The sequence below is a fragment of the Phasianus colchicus genome, chromosome 12, assembly GCF_987193195.1.
Source record: "Phasianus colchicus chromosome 12, bPhaCol1.hap1.1, whole genome shotgun sequence".
Taxonomy (NCBI): Eukaryota; Metazoa; Chordata; class Aves; order Galliformes; family Phasianidae; genus Phasianus; species Phasianus colchicus.
Window position 1 is genome coordinate 10,026,076 of NC_143447.1, and position 21,967 is coordinate 10,048,042.

At 38.1% G+C, this 21,967-nt stretch overlaps 1 protein-coding gene across 13 annotated transcripts in view; it reads left to right on the forward strand.

Annotated features, from left to right (window-relative positions):
- The window catches only part of SEMA6D (semaphorin 6D), a 610,984-nt gene that overhangs the window by 347,365 nt on the left and 241,652 nt on the right, over positions 1 to 21,967 (forward strand). For 12 of the 13 annotated variants that reach the window (XM_090148882.1, XM_090148899.1, XM_090148897.1 and 9 more), the window contains one exon: positions 11,630 to 11,730. The gene's annotated coding sequence lies outside the window, so the exon portion shown is untranslated. Of the gene's footprint in view, positions 1 to 10,983; positions 11,215 to 11,629; positions 11,731 to 21,967 lie in introns of those variants that run through there. The other variant, XM_090148887.1, reaches the window with a different exon arrangement.

The window sequence follows — 21,967 nt, forward strand, 5'->3', positions numbered from 1 at the left end:
ATAACAGGTCATCTCTGCTCGTGCAGATTTTTATGAGTATGACATGCAGGTTTTTGTTCATGACTAGTGAAAATGGTGCTGACCATGCTGAAAAGATGGCATTTTGTACCTGAGAACTATTTTATTAAAGTGTTATTGTTCTCTTTGTATCTCTTGTACTCTGTGTGAAAATTAGTAGGAGGCATTACTTTCAGAAAAACCTACATATGTCGTTATTCAGTGTTTTGTAGGATTGATTTATGTACTTCTACTTTAACAATAATTGGAAGCTGTTGTTACCTCTGCAAAGGTCAGCTTCTCTGCTTACTCACACGAGTAATATCATTGACTGTGGTGCAGCTGCTCATGACAATAAATGGATCTGGATTTGATGCCATGTTGAATGGAATTGTCTCCAGTAAATTTGTATGTAGATGTTGATTTCAGCTTCAGAGTTAATACACCTTATCTTTTCCATATCTTACTGTTTCTCTCCTTATTTTGTTTGGCTAGGATACTGTTAAGAATACTTTTTATCCTTTCATATTTACTTCTACAGTTTTCAGCTCTACTTGTCGTGAGATAATTCAGGACAGTCTCAGAATCTTCACCAAATGCTCTGTTGGTTGGTCACTGTCTGCTTAGGGTAGAGCTGGACAAAGAGGGATCTTCTAGACCTGTGTATTTGATTACTGTATTGGTTGTACAGTCACAGTAAGTTAATGCCAGGATGGCATTACTCCATCACACAGCACTGTGCATATTGTGTTGTCAAGCCTTAGAATTTCAGCTCAATATATAAATACAGAAGGGAAAATTAAGTTTGAAATTTGAAATATAGATACATAAAGAAGTATGCAAAATTATTGTTTTGGGGACAGGGTCTTTACCTGTATCTGTGCAACTAAAAATCAATCCTATAATTCTATCCTATCATTTTTCTGAAGTGAATGAGGTCCATATGCTTATTTTTGTTCAATTATTTCTGACAGTGTTTATTTCTGACACATTAACCAATTGCTTGTAGTTACAATTATCTCAAAGGACTGGAATTAACATTTTAATAAGATATAATCTGCTTCCATTCATAACTTCTGAGTTTTAAATTATAACACATATAATACTTCAGCAATGAATCATTTGAGGGATTCTACAGAATATAGAGATAATTGAAATGAGGATTTGAATTTGGATTATTGTAAGGAGGATTAAATTCAATCTCTGAACAGCTTGAAATATTTTATGTTAACACAAAACAAGAAAAAGTGCTAGATTTTGAGCATCAAACCCACGGTTCATTGGAAAGCAAGAAATAGATGTATTTTTTTTCTAAGTTTGAAATATGTTAGAACTGTAAAGGGAAAGGAGAAAATTTTATTGACAGCTGTGGATCTATAGGAAAAACAAAGCTTTGGGGTTTAGGAAATCTCATGCCAATTGATAGAATAATGGTATCCTTCAATTATCCCTTAATTATAGATAAATGGGGTAAAAGGTACCTTAATGCATCTTCCAGTCCATCTGTGTCCTTCAAAGCAAGACATGCAGGATACTAATGTCAGCCCTAATAGACATTCCTCTCACATTACAGTCAGGACTTCCAATAGTGAGATCTTTCCAGTCTCTCTAGACAGGCTATTCCCAAGTTTTAGTGTCTTTACTATTAGGAAAAATCTTCCTTCCTACAATTACAGACAATGATATGCTCTGTTCCTCTGGTACCAAGTGTTACTTCATTCCTCCTGGCAACTGACACTTGTCTTGTTTAAGGCTGTTGTATTCCTCAAATCCCCTGTACACACCACTTCTTTCCTTAGGCTGAACAACCCAAATTCTTTGTCATAGGTTATGGTCCCTTGGTCATTTTCACTCTCACCCTCCTCCAGATTGCCTCCAGTCTGTCACAGAATCACAGAATCACAGAATGGCCAGGGTTGGAAGGGACCTCAAGGATCATGAATCTCCAACCCCCCTGCCACATGCAGGGCCACCAACCTCCTCATTTAATGCTAGACCAGGCTGCCCAGGGCCCCATCCAATCTGGTCTTGAACACTTCCAGGGATGGGGCATCCACAGTCTCTGGGCAGCTGTTCCAGCACCTCACCACTCTCTCTGTAAAGGATTTACCCCTGACGTCCAACATAAATCTCCCCTCCCTCAACTTAAAACCATTTCCCCTTGTCCTGCAGTTATCTACCCTTTCATAAAGTTTATTCCCCTCCTGTTTGTAGGCTCCCTTTAGGTACTGAAAGGCTGCAATGAGGTCACCCCGCAGCCTTCTTTTCTCCAGGCTGAACAAGCCCAGCTCCCTCAGCCTGTCCTCATAGGGGAGGTGCTCCAGTCCCCTGATCATCTTTGTGGCCCTCCTCTGGACCCTCTACAACAGCTCCCTGTCTTTTTTGTACTGGGGTCTCCACACTTGGACGCAGTACTGCAGATGGGGCCTCACAAGAGCAGAGTAGAGGGGAACAATCACCTCCCTGTCCCGGCTGGCCAGGGGTGCTTGCTGAGGGTGCACTCGATTCCGTCATCGATGATAAAGATGTTAAAGAGCACCGGTCCCAAGACAGATGCCGTTCGTTACTGGCCTCCACCTGGACATAGAGCCACATCTCTCTGCAGTGCTCAGGATTGATGCTAAAACTGAGGCCTCAGAACAGTACATTGTTGGGGGGGGTAGTTCTGATGCAATCCAGGCAGCAGTTCCCATTTTTTGGGACAGCATGATGCAGATGGTTCACACTCATTTTGTAAGCTATTACCTAGCTTTCTTGCTGTCCTCAGTCCTGCATTTCTGATTCTGCTTGTTCCTGAATAAACGTAGTTCTTCTTTTGGCCTTGTTCAGCCTTATCTTCTTTCCCTTTCCTTCCATCTCCATACTACATTTTCAGTTTGTCAAAATTTTGGTTTCCGTTCCCATTCTTCAGCATACCTGCAGACCTTCCTTCTTTGGTGCCATCTGGGAGCTTAGAAAGCATCTCTCTGCTGTGAAGCTTTGAAGAGAGCCAGACCTGGGACAGACAGAGCTCAGCTACTCCTTTAGGTGGTTGCCTCCATACTGTGTCACAAAAGGAAATGGGATTTGTTGGCCATAATTTGTTCTTTCAAAATGTGTTGGCTGTTAACTGCCTTCTTATAACCTTCCAGATGTTTACAAAGGACTTCTACTTCCTTTTTCCCTAGCATTTGAAGTTAGGCTATTCAGTAACATTTTTCCAGCTACTCTTGCCCCCCACAGCCCTTAGCACGTACCCACACTTTTTAATATTAGGACTGGGTTTATCCTTTTAATATCTCTTTCTCTCCAAGTTCCCATAGATAATCACTTCTGAGATTCCTTCAGCTTGTTCTGTGCATATTTTATGATGAAAATCATCAGGTCTAGACTGTCTGAAATCACCTTAATTACCTAAATATTCTCTAACATGTTCTTTTCTTCTCCTCTGGGACCTCAGTCTTTTTCTTTTTTTATCTTTTCTATTTAATGCAATAGAATCTTAGTAATCTTAGTCATAGCTGACTTACTCTATTCGTTTACAAAGGTGTGTACCCCTTCTGCCATGTCTCTGAGCATAATACATTCACAGTTTTGCCACACCAGCGTTCAGGAGGTTATAAAGATGTTGTAGAAGAAATTTTGTGTTTCCTGTCCTGACAATCTAAGGAATCTCTGAATTGCACCCACAGAGCAGAAGGTGAGTGGTGCAACTGCGAATACCTGCCAGGCTATGGAGCGGCAGGCTGAGCCTGCATGCAGGTGCAGCTCAGAGATAGCACTGGTGTGGGAGCTCCCTGGAGGTCAGCTCTGCTTCTACAGACAGTGCACTCTGATCAGGGCTGTTGCCCTCAGAATAGAGGCAGAATTTTTAACTTACTTATGTTGCATTACTGCAGTTTCCTCCTGAAACACACCTAGTTAGCGTGTGATCTGGTTATTAATCATAGCATCGTGTGTAGAGGGAATATGGAGAGGCATCCTAGCCCACTCCTTGGCAGATTAAAATTGAAGTGTTTTTTGCAGGTATTTGCCTCATCTGCTCTTAAAAGCGCATCAGCCCTTCTAAGTAGTTCTTGTAACATCTAGCTGTCCTAATAGCTGAGAAGAGTTTATGCTGTCTAAATAATTCCTTTTGCATTCTAATGCTTTTATTTTCTGTCTTGTCTTATACTAGTCGAAAAGGAGATAAGTTCTTTATCTTTCTTTTTGTGGCAGTCATGTGTGTACTGGTGGTTTGCTATGGCAATGTAGTTCTCCAATATTTATGGAGATAATGGTTTAAATTCATTAAGGACATGGAATAGCTTGTTGAGTTTTGGAGATGACAATGTGAAATCATGTATCGATTCTGTTATTAAGCTAAAGTACATTTGATCAGCTTTTCTAGATTCTCATTACGCAGTCCTCTGTGATGCTAAATTTTATATGTTGTTATTTCTTTATATTGTCACAGTTACAAGTTTAAACAGGACAAAAATTGAATCTATGGAAAAATCAAATTTGAAAGCAAATATTTGATTTTCTTATAGCTTCCAAAAAGCAAAATCTATCCCTAATGTGAGCAAATGCAATTCTTTGCACTTACTGGTGATATACTGAACTATCAGGAGTCTGAACTGTCTTCTCACCTCAATATTGGTTATTGTGTATGTGTAGCAGCCACAAATCTGCCTGTAACACTCCATGAAAATGCAGAGCATACAAGGATACGAAAATATGGTTCTATGGAAATGTTGTTATAATAGAAAGTAAACTGAGACTGTTAGAGTAGTATTAGTTACCATACTCCAGTTTGCACAGTTAATAAAACAGAGCATATTTGTGAAACAATTTGTAGGGGATTGGCACTGCGGGATTTTCCAGACTGTGGGTTAGATAAACTGTTCTGTGTTTAGCAGGATACATGTAAGGACTGCAAGCTATCGCTGTGAGACACAGTTTGAACCCTCTTATGGAATCAAAAAAAGGATAAATGGAATTGCATCTTAAAATTTGTAAATTGATGTAGTGGCTTGAGGGAGGAAGAATAGTAACAAACAACATCATTCAGGAGAAATAATAAGGAATAAAGATAATAGAAAACCAGGACTAACACCTTCTTATTAAAATGAGGTATTGATACTTCACCTTGTGAAGGGCGAAAATGGAGTCCAGAGGGCTCAGCCAGAGGAGATGAGGACATGCAGAGTGGTATTTGCATGTGGTTCCATCATCCCATAGTGATAAATCTGAGCACTCTCAGTGGTGCCAATGCCTCACAGTACACAGAAAGGAGGAACAGGTAACAAAGGAAATGGTGATGGAATATGCTTCCATCTGCATCACATTTGCTAAGGAGTTGCATGAACACTGTATTGAGGCCAGTTTCACTCTGGGAGCAAGTTGCTTCCCTGATACAAAAGCTAGAGCGGAGCAATACAGAGCTATAATTTATGTCTGCATAATATCCACACAAGTACAATCTGCATTATATTTGCCATTCCAAAACTGCATGACAACTTGGATCCATCACAACACACATGCACAGAGCACCTTGTCAGGTGGTGGTCTGGCACAACTCTGAGCTGGCTCATAGCCCTCAGCATCATGTACTGCACAGAATCGCACACATCTCAAGGTGTTAGAGCTTAGCTGTAGTGTTGGAATTAAAAATGAAAGATATGAAAAATGTAGTTCAAGTGTGTAATTAAAGTGAAACCAGATCTCATTTAAATGCAGTTGTTGAGTCAGCATTTAACTTTTTGCAAGATATATGTTTTCATGGAGTGATTAGAATATCCATAGCATCTTGTTCTTCTGTATTCCGACTCTCCTGTTTTCTCTCTGAGTAATATCAGTCGTACTACATGATATGAATTCATTGTTACTCTTAAAATGCAGTATCTCAGGGAGATACAAGAGAGAGCACCAAAGATCTAAGCAATAAATAGCATATGTAAACTCTGTAGAGTTAGATAGAGATAGAGAGAAATTTAGAAGATCCATTTTGTGATACTATGCATATAAGAGCATTGCCAAAAAATAGCACATGGGAAGAGGTCTTTCTGGGAAAGGGACATAGCCATTGGCATATTTGAGATGATTGAAACCAATGACCAAATGCTTGTTAAAAGTTAGTTATTAATATTTATGCTGAGACTTTCAAAGGAGCCTAGGGGATATGTATGCTCCTGACTCATTGAAATTCAAAAGGAGCTGAGTGCCTAACTCCCTTAGCTTCTGCTAAAAATCCCAGCCTTAATCTCTGTATGACAACCCGATTTTGATGTTTTACAAACCATATTCCCTATAATAAAGATATGTTCAGGAGGCTGGCAGAATGCTGTAGCTGCTCATATTTAGTTCCTGCATTTTGACGTAGTTGTTTGAAGGACTTCAGATGAAAATTTGTAAAGAGAAGCAATTTCCTGCTGAAAGCCTTGTAACACAGGTTTCAGCCTGTATTAGTGATGTAAACGTATGCATTAAACTTTGTAATGAAATTTATGAAACCTAATGAGCAGATTTTTATTGTGCTGTAATACTATGTTGAATCTGTTCTCCCTTCTTCATTTTTCTTTGCCTACAGCTACAAATAAATTTGACATGCCATATTATCATGTTGCCCTAGTTCACTGTATATTTATAATATTACCTAAAACTAGGACCTTTATGGGAAATTGCTGCCAAAAGTGATTTTGCATCACGACTTTCAGTCATATGAGAATGTTGTACAAAAGACACCCATTCATTTGAAAAATACGTTGAAAAATAAGTATTTATTTCTATTGCTACTGCAGCCATGAATCTTCAACTAGCCAAGACTGCCAAGTCAATTTCTTTCTTCTAAAACTCACTGTAACTTTGTGAATAGTTACAAACAGGTAGTGGTAATTTTAACTGACAAATGACTGTTTTTCTTCAAAGTTATCTATGTTGACTGTGCAAATTCAGTCCTCAGTTACACTCTAGTAATCCTACTGTTGTCAAACTGACTGCAAAAGTGTAACTGGGAAAAAGGAAAAAGTTCTATTTTATTGATAAGTCTGTAAGCCTGACTGCATCATCCCAAACTATTTTATTTAGAATGTACACAAGGGTGGAAATAATGTAATGATCCAGATAATTTCCTTTCCAAAAATGAAGTCTGAATCCTCCTGAACAATGGGAAATTCTGCCCAAGTCTTTGCTGTTGGAAGAGTGGGAGAGTTCCTGTTTATAGCAGCCTTTAGTACCTCGGTGTGTTGCACATTATTGTCGTTGCAAGCGATCTGCTTAAACCAAAGGTCGTGTGCTTATAGACTCATAGAAATAAACTATAAAAAGTAAGACTGATTGCTAATCAGTGAACTATTGTAGTTTAGTTAATCTGTGCTGTGTTATAGCACTGGGATCATTTCAGTCTTTCAAATGGCAGGCAATGTTTTTCAGAATGATGTTTCTTTGAACTTGTTTTGTACCCCAAGAGTTGTAACAAAGCAGAGGCAAAGTATGTACGGAGCACGTTAACATCATATTAATGTTATGGGTGTAAATGGTAACAAAACTGTGTACATGTAGACAGTATACCCAATGAGAGATGAACAGCTTTATCACTCTTCTTGTACGTGCTACACTGGTACCTCTAACTTAGGCCCTTTGGCTCTAGTGCCTTGTATGTGTTATATTTTGTAATACTCAGCAATATCCAGTGTCCAGCTGGAAACTGAGGGTTCCCTGCTTGCCTGAAGACATGTACACTGAGATAGACCTTAAAGTTAATCTCACTGTATGACTGAAGAACTAAATACTGATCTTTTTGAGAGTTCTTTCTCTCCAACTTTCCAAGAAGCCCAAAAAGGGGATGGGATGATTCGTTTTAGTGAGAAAGTACTGTGTTCTATGTCTCAGAGTTAGCTGTGGGATTTTAATATTATTATGCTTGATTAGGAGTCCACACAACAGGTAGAGGTGGTTGAACTTCTCTCAGTTCCAAAATATATGGAAAATAATTAAACAGAAGAAAATGTCGACCTTTTTTTAATGCTTTTCCTTAACTCATTTTGCTTCATTATGAAAATTATGAAGTTCTCCTTTTGCAAGTTCGAAAGTTTTAAAAAAATATATTCCACAATTCCATAGTTCTTCTGTCTTTCTTTTAAACAACTCTTAAAATGAACGTTTTTCTCTTCCTGTCATGATTTAAGTTTTTCTGCCTAAGGCATGAGAACACAGAATTTAATAGCGCCTGCAAATGGTAACAGATTGTCTTGGCTTTAGAAGCTCCTTTCAGCTGCTCTTGTGAGAGAAAATCTTTGGTACACAAAGATTGTGTAGTGAAATCCTAGACCCACTGAAGGCTCCTGTGGATTCAGTTACACTTACTTGGAACTGAATTTCACACCTTTTTTATGATGAAAATGCCCCAAACTGCACCTGTGAAGGTCTTCTTTATAACTTTTTGAAAATCTAAACTATTCAGCAAGGCAGCATCCAAGTTGTAGAGAAGCTACTAAGCATCACCAATCCTGTTAGCATCATTGTGATGAACACAAGTGCAGTAGGAGTCATCTGACAACAGGCAGCAGAGTAAAGCCTTGTCTTCCTAAGCAATTCTACCCACACAGTGTAGAGCAATCTTTTCATCCTTGTTTTGTGAGTGGAATGGTACCTTTGTCTTCAGAATCATGTAAACTGTCACTGCCTGAAACATCACGCTGGGCCTTGTCATGCCCGTTTATATGAGGCTGATTGTGTAGTACTAATCTACAGGCTTTGAAACTGCTTCACTTGCTAAATCCAGCTGAAGACTGAAAAGTGCTCAATAAATCCCTAGAGTGCTTTAACTTTGAAGAATTCTTTTGCAAGCGAAACAAACAGGATTAGTACATGTGGCCTCCCATAAGGGGATCTCCTTTTCACTGACAGAGCACCTTTGTCATTTTTCCTCCCATTGACACAATTTGATTTAAAAGGTAAGGAGATCAATATGTTTATAATACCATCTTTTTAGCTTGACCCTAATAAAATATCTGTTGAAATCTCTGTATTACAAGATTTTGATTCTGAGGTTTCTGATTTAGCTCTAAAGTTTGTTCTGGGCAACATTTTTTGATAGAAATGTATGTTGAGGTCAGTGGAAGGCTTTCTAATTGATTTCAATGGCTCTTTTCAGATCACAGAATGTTTGGGTTTTGGTTTTTCTTTCTTTTTTTTTTTTCCACTTAGTATTCCAGCCCCTGCAATAAATGTATTCTACTATTTAAATAAAATAAAAAAAAAAAGAAAGAAAGAATAATTACAGATAAACCAGATCTCACACAAGCACTGTTATTAAGGATTTTGAGATTGTTTGGCTCTCATAAGTATTTTAAATGACTATTCTTAAAATGAAACAGGCTGCTAAGGCTAAGCAATCTGTGGTCCTGATGCAAGTACTTTCACCTGTGTGCACAAATGTCCCAGTTTGTAATAGCAATGGAGAACCATCTTGTATGCTGAAGATGACCTGCAAAGCTAAGAGTGGGGTTTGGCTGCCAGGGAAAATGCCTGGATGGTTACAGTGCCTGGAAATTTAGCTCTCTACATTCGGAAGTGTTTTAAGTCCATCAAAAAGAATTCTGTACCCAGAGATGAAAACCCGAATGACTAAATGGCACAAAAGCCCTGCTCAGCCTCTTCAATGCCTTGGGAACCTTGGCACAATCTGAAAGGCAGTTTGCCCATTTTGGTTGAGCTGAGCACTTCCTCTCCCTGCAGTCATTCTGGAAGGGCACACAAGGTGTTCTTGCACTTGACTGTTCCAGATGAAGAGCTGTGCAGAGCACAAGCACGCAGGGGCATCACTGACTTTAGCAAGTGATGGCCACTGGCATAGAAATCTTTCTCTGCTAAGGCTGCTCCCAGTTTCTGTTTATCATTTGAGCAGCTGAGAGTATTGCTCTAGGAAGTGTGGGATTATTCCCTAGGCCTTCTCCAGGGTGAGGAAGATGAAAGCCACATTGTCAATGGAAATCCAACCAGCATCCACACTGCTGGCTGCCTTCACCCCTCAAACAGAATCTGGGCCACTGTACAAAATGTTTTCTTAAGTTTAGGCAGAGAGAAAATTGTAGAGGACTTGATGAAGTGGATACACCTGGGCAGAACGCTGACTATGCTGACAAAAGCTTAAGTCTAGAAAAAAGTGTAGCAATGATACTTCTCTGCAGAGCTGCTTAGTGCAGATGAAGCAATGCACTCATGAGTATGAGCTCATATAGTCCTTGCTGGTACCTTGATATACAGAGTAGATATTCAGAGAGAGGCATGGCTTCAGAAGCAATTTTCTGCTCAGCATTCCCTATTCATTCATTTAGGTGTCTTGCCCTTTGGTCTTCTGTCCCCTGTGAATTCCCTTTGTAACCAGGATTAGTGAGTTGTGTTACCAGGGCTGAGTGCATTTGTGTCTGAGCCTTAGTCTACTTTCCTTCTGCATGGTCTCTAGTACAAAATGCTTTGTAAATAACAGCAAATGCTTTGGCTTGTAACATTTTTCTTATTATGTTTAGCACAGAGGAAAAGCATATTTGACAGCTCTGCAGAGTCAATTTTGAGATAAAATAGATGCTTACATTGCTATAGTTTAAAAAGTTAATGGTATACAGCTGTAAACTGACTACTTGGATAGAGACATGACAGATTTTAAGTGGTTTTAAGCCTCTCTGATACAAACTACTAATGACTAATGCTAAAAGAAAATATTTCAAGCTTTTCTTTTTCTTTCTTTCTCTCTCATTATTTTTTTTTTTCCAAGGGAAAACCTTGAAAAGATGGCAAATGTGTGTTAATTAATTTTCCCATCACTTCATAGATAGGCAGCAAAACATACAGAACAGAGCCTTTCTCTCTGGCTGATTACCCAAATGTGTTTTGAGTTACCAACCACATTTAAGAGGTTGCTGGATCTTCATTGTACGGTGACAAAGTGCTGAAACAGGAAAAGCATTGAGCAGAATATGCAATGACTTTGTCACAATTACGGGCATCTAACACAAGGTTTTCCGTCACAAACCTGTGTCCCGCAGATGTTTCAGTTCAGTGCGTTGATCAGTGCATTGCCCCAGGAAATTGCCTTGCTGACCAAAAAGTGTCTGTGTGTGCTCCCCTTGCACTTACCCAGCATAACCTCTTCAGGACAACTTCTAGTTTGAATTTATAGGAGCTTGCAAAATTGTAGAAGAGCAGTTGAAACATCCCACCGGTACACCTTGAGTCCTTTGAGATGCTGCATCTTTAGTAAGCAAAAATACTCTTCGTTACAAGTGAAATTCAGCACTTATGTGTGTAGAATTGTAACCTTTGCCTCTTTGTTTAATTCTCTCCCTTGGGAAGCAAGTGCCTTTTGAAGATTGGAAGACGTAAGCTCAGTCACGGCAACATTTAGTTTTCCTTTCAACATGCTGTATATAAAACCTGTCAGTATGTGATAATTTTCTTGGTTCTATAGACACGGGACAAAATCCTGTTCTGACACTCTCTCTTTCTCTTAGAAGAAGACGCATCAGAAGAAAATTTAGATTTATCTCTATATCATCTCCTTTGCAAGAACTGTAACCACTTTATAAAGCTGGTGGAGTATCATTTGCTTCTATACCAGGAAATATCTCTTCTTCAAGAATGTGAATGGTGAATTTGTGCTTTTTCTTTGCAGATGCCCACCCTGTGTCATTTTGAATTTGAATTTTGAAGATAGTGTGAACCTGCAGCAACTCTTATAAACTTCATCAACAGCTGGGAGGATCCATCTTATGGGTGAGCACTCAATTGGGTTACTATACATTAATTCTAATGATTAAAGGCACATAAGTCTGGGTTCATTCACTTACTCACTGGGCATTTACCTGACATGTTAGGTTGATTGTTCAATGCCCAGAAAGTCACTGCTGTGACTTCCCTATATGGCTGTAGGGAAGTCTTGTTAGTGGCAGACAGCATTTTCCATCAAAAGAACCTCTTTCCCTCTGTCTCCCTGTTGACCATCTCAGACTAATGCCTAACACTAATAAAAGGAAAAGGAAGGAAAGAACAAAGTGTGGCTCTCCTAATCACCATGTGGTAGGGCAAAGCAACATGTGGCCATAATTCAATCCAGTGCTTGCTCCGTGCTTAAAAAAGTACAAAGCATTTGTACTTTTATTCAGAAATTGAATTGGTAGATCTGGCATATTCTGCTGTGGAACAGAATGGAAGTTCATTAGAGAAATTGCAATGCTAAGGCTTTTTTACCTTAGAGCAAGCCTTTGGATTTTGTTAATCAGGTACATTAGTCATTTACACTGATGATAAACATTTGACAAGTAATCAGCTCTGGGAGGAGTATGATTTACTGCTGCAATCTGTGTTTGTTCTATTAATAACAATAATAATGTTTGGCACTGGTGTAAGCAAAGGATAGAACAGATTTTCCAAGCTCTGGCTGTCTGAATGTGGTTTTCCATATCCTACTGAGAAGGGTTTGCAAGGGCCAGGCCTGTTGGGATCAAAAGGACATGAAAGAACAAGAGCAGAGACTTGCTGCAAGCTTGTCATTGTGTGTAAGGATGGATTACTGGGTTTCTTAGGATTTCTCCTATTTTATTTCTCTCAGATGGATTTAATTTGAGACTTGGATCTTTTCAATGTAGCACTGTGGAAAGATTTAATTTTTGAAGTGAAATTTGAGTGGAATTCTGTGTAAACCATGTTGAAAATCATCTTCAACTCTTTCTCTCACAGAAGGTGTTTGTGTTCCTTCAGAAGTAAAGGAGATCTGTTTTCATTAAAGGAATGAAAACTTGCAAGCTTAAAACATTAATACACTTTGCAAGGATTAGTCATGTCCTGGATCTGTACATGATTTCATTGCAAAACTGTCTTTGTTCCATATGTATGACAGTTTGCAGTGAAAACAATTCCTGCTGCGTCCATTTCTGCACTTCTGGGTAGCTGTTACTTTTTCTGTAGCGGTATACAAAGAACCAATACAGCTTCCTTTCTAACACAGCTATGCTGGAAATCCAGTCAATATTAAGAGCTGTCTGACTGACAGCAGAGCAGTTAAACAAAGGTGAATCACTCACATACATGAGAGCCCTTATCTAGAGCATAGGAACAGGTGTTCACCAACTTGTGCATCAGAGCAGTGTTTCTTCTTTATGGCTGATTGCTTAAACGGTGCGACTGAGCCCTGTGTAGTCTGGTCAGTGGAACGTGATAGGTCTCAGAGAGCTGCAAAGGTTACATGCTATTCGGATGATTTTATTCAGCTTGACACCTGCCTTTTCAAAACTGCAGCTTAGCCCTTTCCTGAAATCTTTTTGATAGCTGCGTCATCTCAAAGAACTATTGCCAAAATTTTATTCATTTATTTACTACTCTATTGAAGAACTGTTTTCCTTTCAAGTATACCAGTTTGGAATGGAAATATTACTTTTGTAATGCATTTGAGTGTTTTTCATTTTGTGTGGATACAAAGTTTGGGCTCTCTTTTAATCTTTTCTATCAGAACAAACCTTTGTTATATATTTGATTGATAGATTTTATTACTATGGCTTCTCCTATTTTATACAGCAGATTTTCTTAGTGAGAGTAGTATCTACCTCTGCCCTCGATCAGCGTACTTTGTTTATTATTCTTTATTGCGGTATTCTTTCCATTGCTTTTCGTAAAAATAAGCGAAATAAGCTTGCTAAAGAATAAGGAGCTTCTCATGTCTTTAAACCCCTGGTGTTCTGTACTGCTGTTTTACAGAGTGCATAATCATGCACACTGAAATTTTGCTGCCTGAAAGTGTTAAGAAATGAAAATCGTAGAGAGCTTCCATCTTCTGAGATGGCTTTTTTTTTTTTTTTTTTTCCTTAATTTGCAAAACTCTTTATTTGAAAAAAAAAATCTCATTGGGTAAGTCACGGTGATTTACTTGCATGCTGCAGGCTGATTTAAGATGCTTATTCGATCAGTCTGCTTCTAATGACACTAGAAATACTGTAATGGATGGAACATTCCTGGCCTGTTCTAAATTGGATTAGATGGTTTACTAATGTAATACTGGCAAGCCAAATCAGCCTGTGATGCCATGGGGATTAATCTATAGGGAATATTTGATCTCTAATGCCCATGTGCTAGTTGAAGTGCAGCCATATCTTTTGATTTAATAAACCTTTTTTATATTTCCCAACGGTATGTGTGTGTTTGAGCAGGATGAGCTAATTGGTAAAATTACGCCTTTTAAATGAAACTTCATAACGTGCTGCTAAATGGAAGAATACTAAGTACTTCAGTCTGAAAAGATGTAGCTGTTGTATACATGATTTCTCTTTGATAGCTTAAATGCCGAGAACAACAAAGATTTGGTGTTCTCTGTTAAAAGACCAAACTAATTATGCTGATACAACTTGTAAGATGCTCGTTCGTTACTGAACTGAGGAGTCATAAAAGGTACACGTTACTGCAAGTCCAACGTATTAGGTCTGGTTTTACTTTGGTTGTATTAAAATTAACCCTCTGTATCTGGACATTTACAAATTTTAATCAAAGAAATGTTTAGGAAGTAGGTTGAGAAACAAGGAAAAATATCACAGTGCCAAGCTTTGGCTGTCAGTCATTCAGCACTGTTTGCTGAAGTGTTGGCTGCAGATGTGCCTAAGGTGGCAGATGGCTTCTGCAGGTAGCACAGAGCCACAGGAGAAAGAGTAATGGGAACTGCAGAGTTACAAAGCTAAAGCTTCCTCTGTGTTTAGGTGTGTGTGTCTTAGTGTACTTGTACTCTCAGCTTTTAGTGAACTGAATGTAAAATATCCACATTATGCCCAAATAATTTTGCTGTTAAATAGGTCATGCTATACCAAATGAAATAAGCTGTAACTTTGTGACTGGTTTCGATAACATCAGAGGAAGTCTTCTGATTAAATAAATACATTAGGGTGAGCGTGTGTGTATGTGTGCCCCCCATACACTGAGTGTATATATATACCTTCTCGTGTAAATATATATATATATGTGTATATATATATATATATGTGTATATATATATATATATAAACACTGAGGGTCTGAAGGTATAATGGACTCAATTCCAGTAGTTATGGCATAATGCATAGAGACCTAAAATAAGCAGTCTTTCCTCTTCACTTTTCCCACTGGCTTTCCTGATTCTGTGGCCTGTATTTCAGCCTTCTATACAAAGGATAGAAATGTGAAACCACAATATTGTTTACTTTCTTCTTAAAATATGTAATTTTTCCCACCAAATTATATATGCCACAGGCCTAAGGCAGATGCATCTTTCCCCCTCTCAGATCTATGACGGATCCTAAATTGAATATCCCCACTAATACCTGGGTTTGACACATTTATTATATTGCATAACACAGCTGGGATTACAGGATTTCCAGTGTTTCAACCACACAGAAGCATTTGTTTCTAACCTTGGCCATTCAGAAAATATCAGATCATAAAACAATGACAGGCTGGTATACAAGAAAATGATTTTAGATCTGTTTTGTGCTTTAAAGAATTTGTTATCATAAATATTTCTGTCATTTCAAGGTCTTTTCACAGTAAGTAAATCTCTTTTAAAAATGCTTTGAAAAACAGCATCATAAAAACAATGAGATCACTAAAATTTTGTCCAAAAATCTTTAGACATAAACAGAAAGCATGAGAGTCAGATATTCTGGATGTCTTATGCAGTCTCTGTATTGCCAAATATCAAAATGTCAGTACAAACATCAGTGTATTGTTCTGCATCAAAGCTTGACTCTTCACCTACTGTTTTTTTTTCTTAATTAGAGTGGGCTTTCAGGTATTTTGTTTCAAACGGTGATCTATCGAATATATCAAAGCAAATCAGACTGTGTTTAGCTTCCCAGCTGTTTCAGGTGGCAGAAGATGTTTGATCTTTTGACTGCCGCTGAAAGTTGTCAGATCTCTCATTAGAACAGTTATCTTCAGCTGATATCTTTAATACAGAATATTTTTAAACAGGTACACATCAAGGATTGTGCACCAGATTTTCTTGGATTTCTCTGAAAGTCTTATCTCACTGTAACATTAGGTTTCTTATTTTGTCTTGGTATGTAGGTGAGAATCTTCTATGACAGTCTGGGTGTATGAGAAGATAAAATATTACAAAACCCCTTGTAGAGTCTATTTCCTTTGCCTAGTTTGGTCAATTGTGGCTTTTTTTCAGTGGAGAACTTTCTGACAGACATGGACAGCTGTCCATTGACTTGTTCTAGTAGCTATAAAGCTTTTTTAGTAATGGTTGGACACTTGTGGTAGTAAATCAAATTTGGGAGAACCAGAACACATTACTTGATACACAGCTGACATGAAGGGACACCTTTTCCAATATAATTGCTTGAATTCTGCACAAATGTTTCTTTTTATGAAGAGACAACTGAGTTTTGCAATAGTATGTCTGTGCATGGACACATGCTGTCTGTTCTATCTAGAGGAAGTACATCTGAGATGCTGATGTGCTGGAAATTTGACACTGATGGATATATATCATATCTGACATGTGAGTGTTGCTGTTACACTGTAAATTTTAGCTGTGGTAGAGCTAGTCGATTTAGAAGTACAGTTAGGAATAAGGTATTAGTTAACACAAAGCATGACAGATGCAGCTGTGAAATATATTTGAGTAAACTATTGAATAATGAACAATAACCCAAGTATTAGCTATAGAGCAATGTTGCACATTAAATTATCAAAGCATACTTTTGCCTGTTGGCATACATCTCTGTAGTGCAGACATTCCTGACGTTTGGACAGAGCAGTGGCTACACAACATTTGTGTCATACCTATATACCATCTCAGCAGTCTGACTAGCTCTAGATACTTAAGAGCCCCTGGAGGAAGTTCATAAACTTATCCATTTAATTATTTATCCTATGTGCAGTGTTGATAAACGTATGATTAATGCATTTATTCAGCTTCTCATGTGGCGATTTGCAAGAAGTCACCACTTGGAATGGAACTGAAAATAGCAAGGAAAAATGTTACAGTTCCAGTGCCACTACATCAAGACCTTGTGCTGTGACTTCAGTGACTTGGACACTTTGATCTGTGTCTAGGAACTCCAACAGGTCGTTATTTTGAGGGCATGTTTTACAACAACTTCAACTTCTGAGCATCTGGGATATCTCAAGCTAAAAATGAAAGATCACTGTGTTTTAGACAGTAATAGAGACTTCTTACATTTCTGACTTAAAGTAATAATAAAAGCAGTAAAAAAAAAATATGTAGCCTTTACACAGCTATACGTATGCAGGAGATATTTGCTTGGAATTTGAGATTCATTTTCCTGTGTACTGTCCAATAGTAGTTCAAACTTCTGAGACACTTTAAAGACCCTGCCATAAATCCATCCCTGCCATTTTCCACAGCTGTGCAGAGCCATGAGCCACGCTTTGAAACCCCTGCCTGGGGGTGTGTGCATATCAGCTGTCTGAAACCTTTTCTAACTTTTCTCACTGTCCAAGCCTTATAACTGCTTCCAGAGATACCTGATTTTACTGATGAAGAGCAGTAATAAGCAGTTCCAGTAAATATTTCCAGAAATATTCTGATGGCTTTCAGAGCCACATAAAGGTATAGTCAGTGAAGAGCTAAAACCAAGCAATACTTCACCGTTGCTGAGCTGACAGCAAGAGAAGCATAGCACTCCTGAAAATGTTACAGTGCACATTGCCAAGCATGCCCTGCCTTGTGCATGAGAAAAACTACAGGATGATGATGATGACTTAGAGCACCACGAGAATAATGTTCTGGTTTTGCATTCCACCAGTTTGTACTCCTTGACTTTCAGAAGCAACCATTTCATAAAAGTTGTATTTGCTTTCCTTTGATTTACAATTATTGAAATTTTAATAAGGATTGTGCAGTGACTCCAGACATCACATATTGTCAGTGAGAAATTATAACTTTATTGCCGCACACACTGACAGCCAACTCATAAAAATGAATGACATTCTATATCATAACATCTCGTAGGCTGTTCAGCATGTTAATAGCTCACTTCATCTTTCTTTAGCATAATGAGGCAGACAGTGTACCAATATTCAACGTGAAAATGAAGATTAAGAAAATTTGAATTGAAGCAAGAAAGTAGCATTTAGCAGAGGTTCAGGCAACATTCAGATTAAAAGTTTCAATTAAAGTACTGTTTGGGAGTCTTTTATCACTGGAGCAAAGCTTTGTTACCAAAGACCAACACTTATTACAAAAAAATGTCTGTTTCCAGCTGTACTTAGCTTTTGAAATACTACTTCTAAAAAGATCTAAAGCCTTTCTCTTATCCCATAGGATAATACCTTTTTCTGTAGACATGACTGTATGAGGTTAGATTGAGTTACAATAAATTATTTCTTTCTTTGTCATTCAAAGTAAAAATGGAGAAAAGGGAGCAGACATTTTTAGGGCAAATTCAGAGAATGCTTTTCTTTGTTATTCTAAAAACAAACACAAATATTTAGTTGCAAACTTACAAAATATTGCCATATAAAACACTGATTACGACAGTAATATGAGTGTATCTGAAGTAGAATATTAGAAAAAGGATATTCGTAGATCTGCTTCAGCCTGCATCAGGAGATGCAGTTACAACAGCTGCAGTATTTATGATACAGAATTACTGCTTAAAGATATAAAGAAATGTAAAGCAAAGCCTCATGACTGATTTTCAGTCAGATTGCATTACAGATTGTTTACTACTTGTGTTGATAGTTCCTCATGTATCTACCTGAACACAGACACAACTGTCCAGTTATTATCCCAAGTCTGGGACAAACAATTAATAAGTGACTTATTACTTACTAATAGACCTGGTTAAGACACCACTGCAGACTCACTACAGTCAAGTATGAATGTATCTCTCCATTTTATGAACCTGAATCAATCAACTGTAACTACTTACAGGAGTAAAATTATCCAGCAAAGTTCTTTAGCTAAAGTTGCTGCTGGCTTTAATTTTGGTAATGACCATCTACTAACTCTCACTTTAGCTCTGTAAAGTTCCTAAAAGAAAATACTTCTCCTTTTACAAGTATATGTATGCTTTTGAAAATGTTTGGCAGATCTTTTTTATCTAGTGCAATGCCTGAGCCAAATGCAGCTCTCTTGATATAGAAATATGAATTGCATCAGCTGGAAGGATGTGCATCCCAGCACCTGGGTAAGAACGATAGGTTGATATGCCTTCCTGGAACCAGACAGCACATTTGATCCTTTGTCACTGTGGAAGGGTCTTTCCAGTGGATTCTCTGCATGAAAAATGCCAGATCAGTACTTTTATTACATCTCAGAAATACTTGTGACTAAGCAGCTTACTTTGGGGTCAACATTCATCAGTGATAAGGGTTGTTTGGTCTCCGGGGCATCAGTCCCAGTGAGACTACCTGCCCCAGAGAGCCCTCTGCTGTTGGAAGTGGCCACAGGTTCAGAAGAAAGTGATTTATTTTTAAATTCCTTTGATAAGAGAATAGCTTGATCATCAGGCTTCTTTTTTACCTTTATTTAAACCAAGAGGTAATTTCTTCTGAGCACCCCCATGACGTCTGACACCTGCAATGTTGTCGACTGAGGAACATGAAATAACTGTAACATCTTGGAAGCATTGCTAAAGACACATCCAAGTTCAGCCAATTTAATTGAATTTTCTGTACTTGTTCCAAGTACAAAGAAATTAGCACCGTATGTTCCAGATAAAAAAGACATTCCTGGTGATCTATGCTCTCCATGGAGATCTGTCTGCCCGTATTTAATGGTCTTCTTCTGTTTGTCTGAACTACTTTGGCCACTGCATTTTTTCACCCTTTTGCTTTTAAACTGTTCTTCCTTCAGCATACTTTTTAGCTCATGCCATTTGGGTTTTCTATCACCAACCAACCGTTCACTCTGGTTTGTTACCTAATGGCCAAAGCTGACTCCTGATTTGATTCTTTACTCATAAAGACTTTTCATTATGGGTGATTTTGAAATTTATGCTGATGTGTTGGAACATCCAACATGAATGTTTAATGATTTGTTGAATCTCACATTATGTTAATTTTCCTACTTGCATAATACGCCTTACATTGGTATAGGGTATATTACTTAATCCTCATCTCAGTGATACGCTGCTCTTTTTTCTTTTTTTCATTCAGTTAATCCTCATAGCAACATGACTGAAGGTTTCTCTCCCTTTCCTTGCTTTTCCTATGGTTATTTAGCAGCTGCCCAGGGCTCAATGCTGCTTTAAGTTCTTCATCCTTGCTGCTGACACACAGGATTTTTAGAATCGATGACCCCACATAAAGACAGCTCTGAGAAAGCTGATGTCCCCTCCCTCTCTCCCTTCTGGTTGTGTTCTTTGGGTCTCATCCTTTCCCCAGCTACATGGGGCTCCTCCTCGCAGTTCCTTCCCCATAACTCATTTGGTTCAGTGCACTGTCAAGCACACAGTGCTTGTAGATATTTATTGCTTTTTATTGCCTTAAAATTAAGATTCTCATCTCTGCATTTCTGCAAACAAAAAAGATTGGACTGCTTCACTCTCTTTTGGTGGTTTGCCTCAAGCATGCTGTATCAGTTTCAAGGGCTAATCATCCTTCTTTTCACTCAAGGTCAGCTCTGAGCTCACTAGAATACACTGCAATTACTTTTAGAATTAAGAAAGCTTGGACAGTCTGACCAAACGTAGTGAGTTTTAGTTCAATCTATACCATTCCTTTTATTCCACTGGCAGTTGAGAAGGTGGTAGTGAAATAGCTTTTGCAGCAGCTTCGTATATTTGATTTTATCAGTAAGTCTTAGTTCCTAGATCTGATTGCTCATTGGAAAAACTCAGAAGTAATTCCATGAAGCCAGAGAGTTTAATTTATCCCTATGTCGTAAGCGAGTTCAGTGTAGGACTAGAGGTCTGATGCAGATAATTATTACTCTAAAGGTTATCCAGCTTTGTCTTGAATTTAGGATATACTGCTGCAGTGTAGAGTAACCAGAATGCAGACACTGTCTGGCAATATCATGGGCACCAACAAATTTATTGAAGGAAATACAGAGCTAGCCATATACATCACTTCTCTCACTGGCAATACGAAGGTGCCGTATACATCAGGGGATGACAGGGAGGGATTGTCTCCTAGGTTGATGAAATCGCCTCTCAGGCTTGCAATACAAATAGCAAAAGTTGTTTGTGCAAATCTAATGCACGTGGGAGGGCTCCAAGTGCCATTTTATTTCATTTGAGGATGATTGCCTTGAATTTATGAGTGTTTAACAATGTAAATCTAGGGCAATTTGGGTACAATTGCATGGTTTGTCTCGTTTTGCATCAATCTGTAGAGTTCAAGCTTCTCAGCTAGTGATGTGTGAACAAACAATCTAACTGATGTCTCTATTTTCCTGTTTACAAACTTCTTTATTTCCACGATGCAGTTATCTGTGATCTTTTCCTCTTCACTTGGGATTTAGAACTGGTTTATCAAATTTTATTTTTCTATATTATGTTACTATTTAGCTAATGCCATTTGTCTGAGAAATTATCTTTGCAACTGCTGAATGCCATTTGTGGTCCCTTTTTATTTTGCTTTTCTTTCCCCCAGGTAACATTCTTCATATGCATTGTTTGTAGTGTCATTGGCATGCAGGAAGTACTCAGATATACTTTGAGTCTTGACTGACCTTATAAAGCAGTTGATATTTTATGTAATTATCTGAGAGAGACTTTGAAAAAAGAGGCTTCATATCCCTTTAAATCATTTAAGCTGTTACTGAATTTCTGATTGCCAAAAGAGCATTTGGGGTGAAAACTGAAAACTGCAGATTTCTGGATTTCTGCACTTTCTGTTTTTTTGGTTTTTTTTTTTTTGTTTTTTTTTGGTTTTTTTTAATATATATATATGTAATATAGACCTAATTCTTGAAGTTATCCTCAGGTGATATGAGCTTTTAATTTGATCTTGCATGTTAGTACTCTGATGTGCAAACACCTTATTTATAGTTTCTGTGTCATCTTTTCCAGAA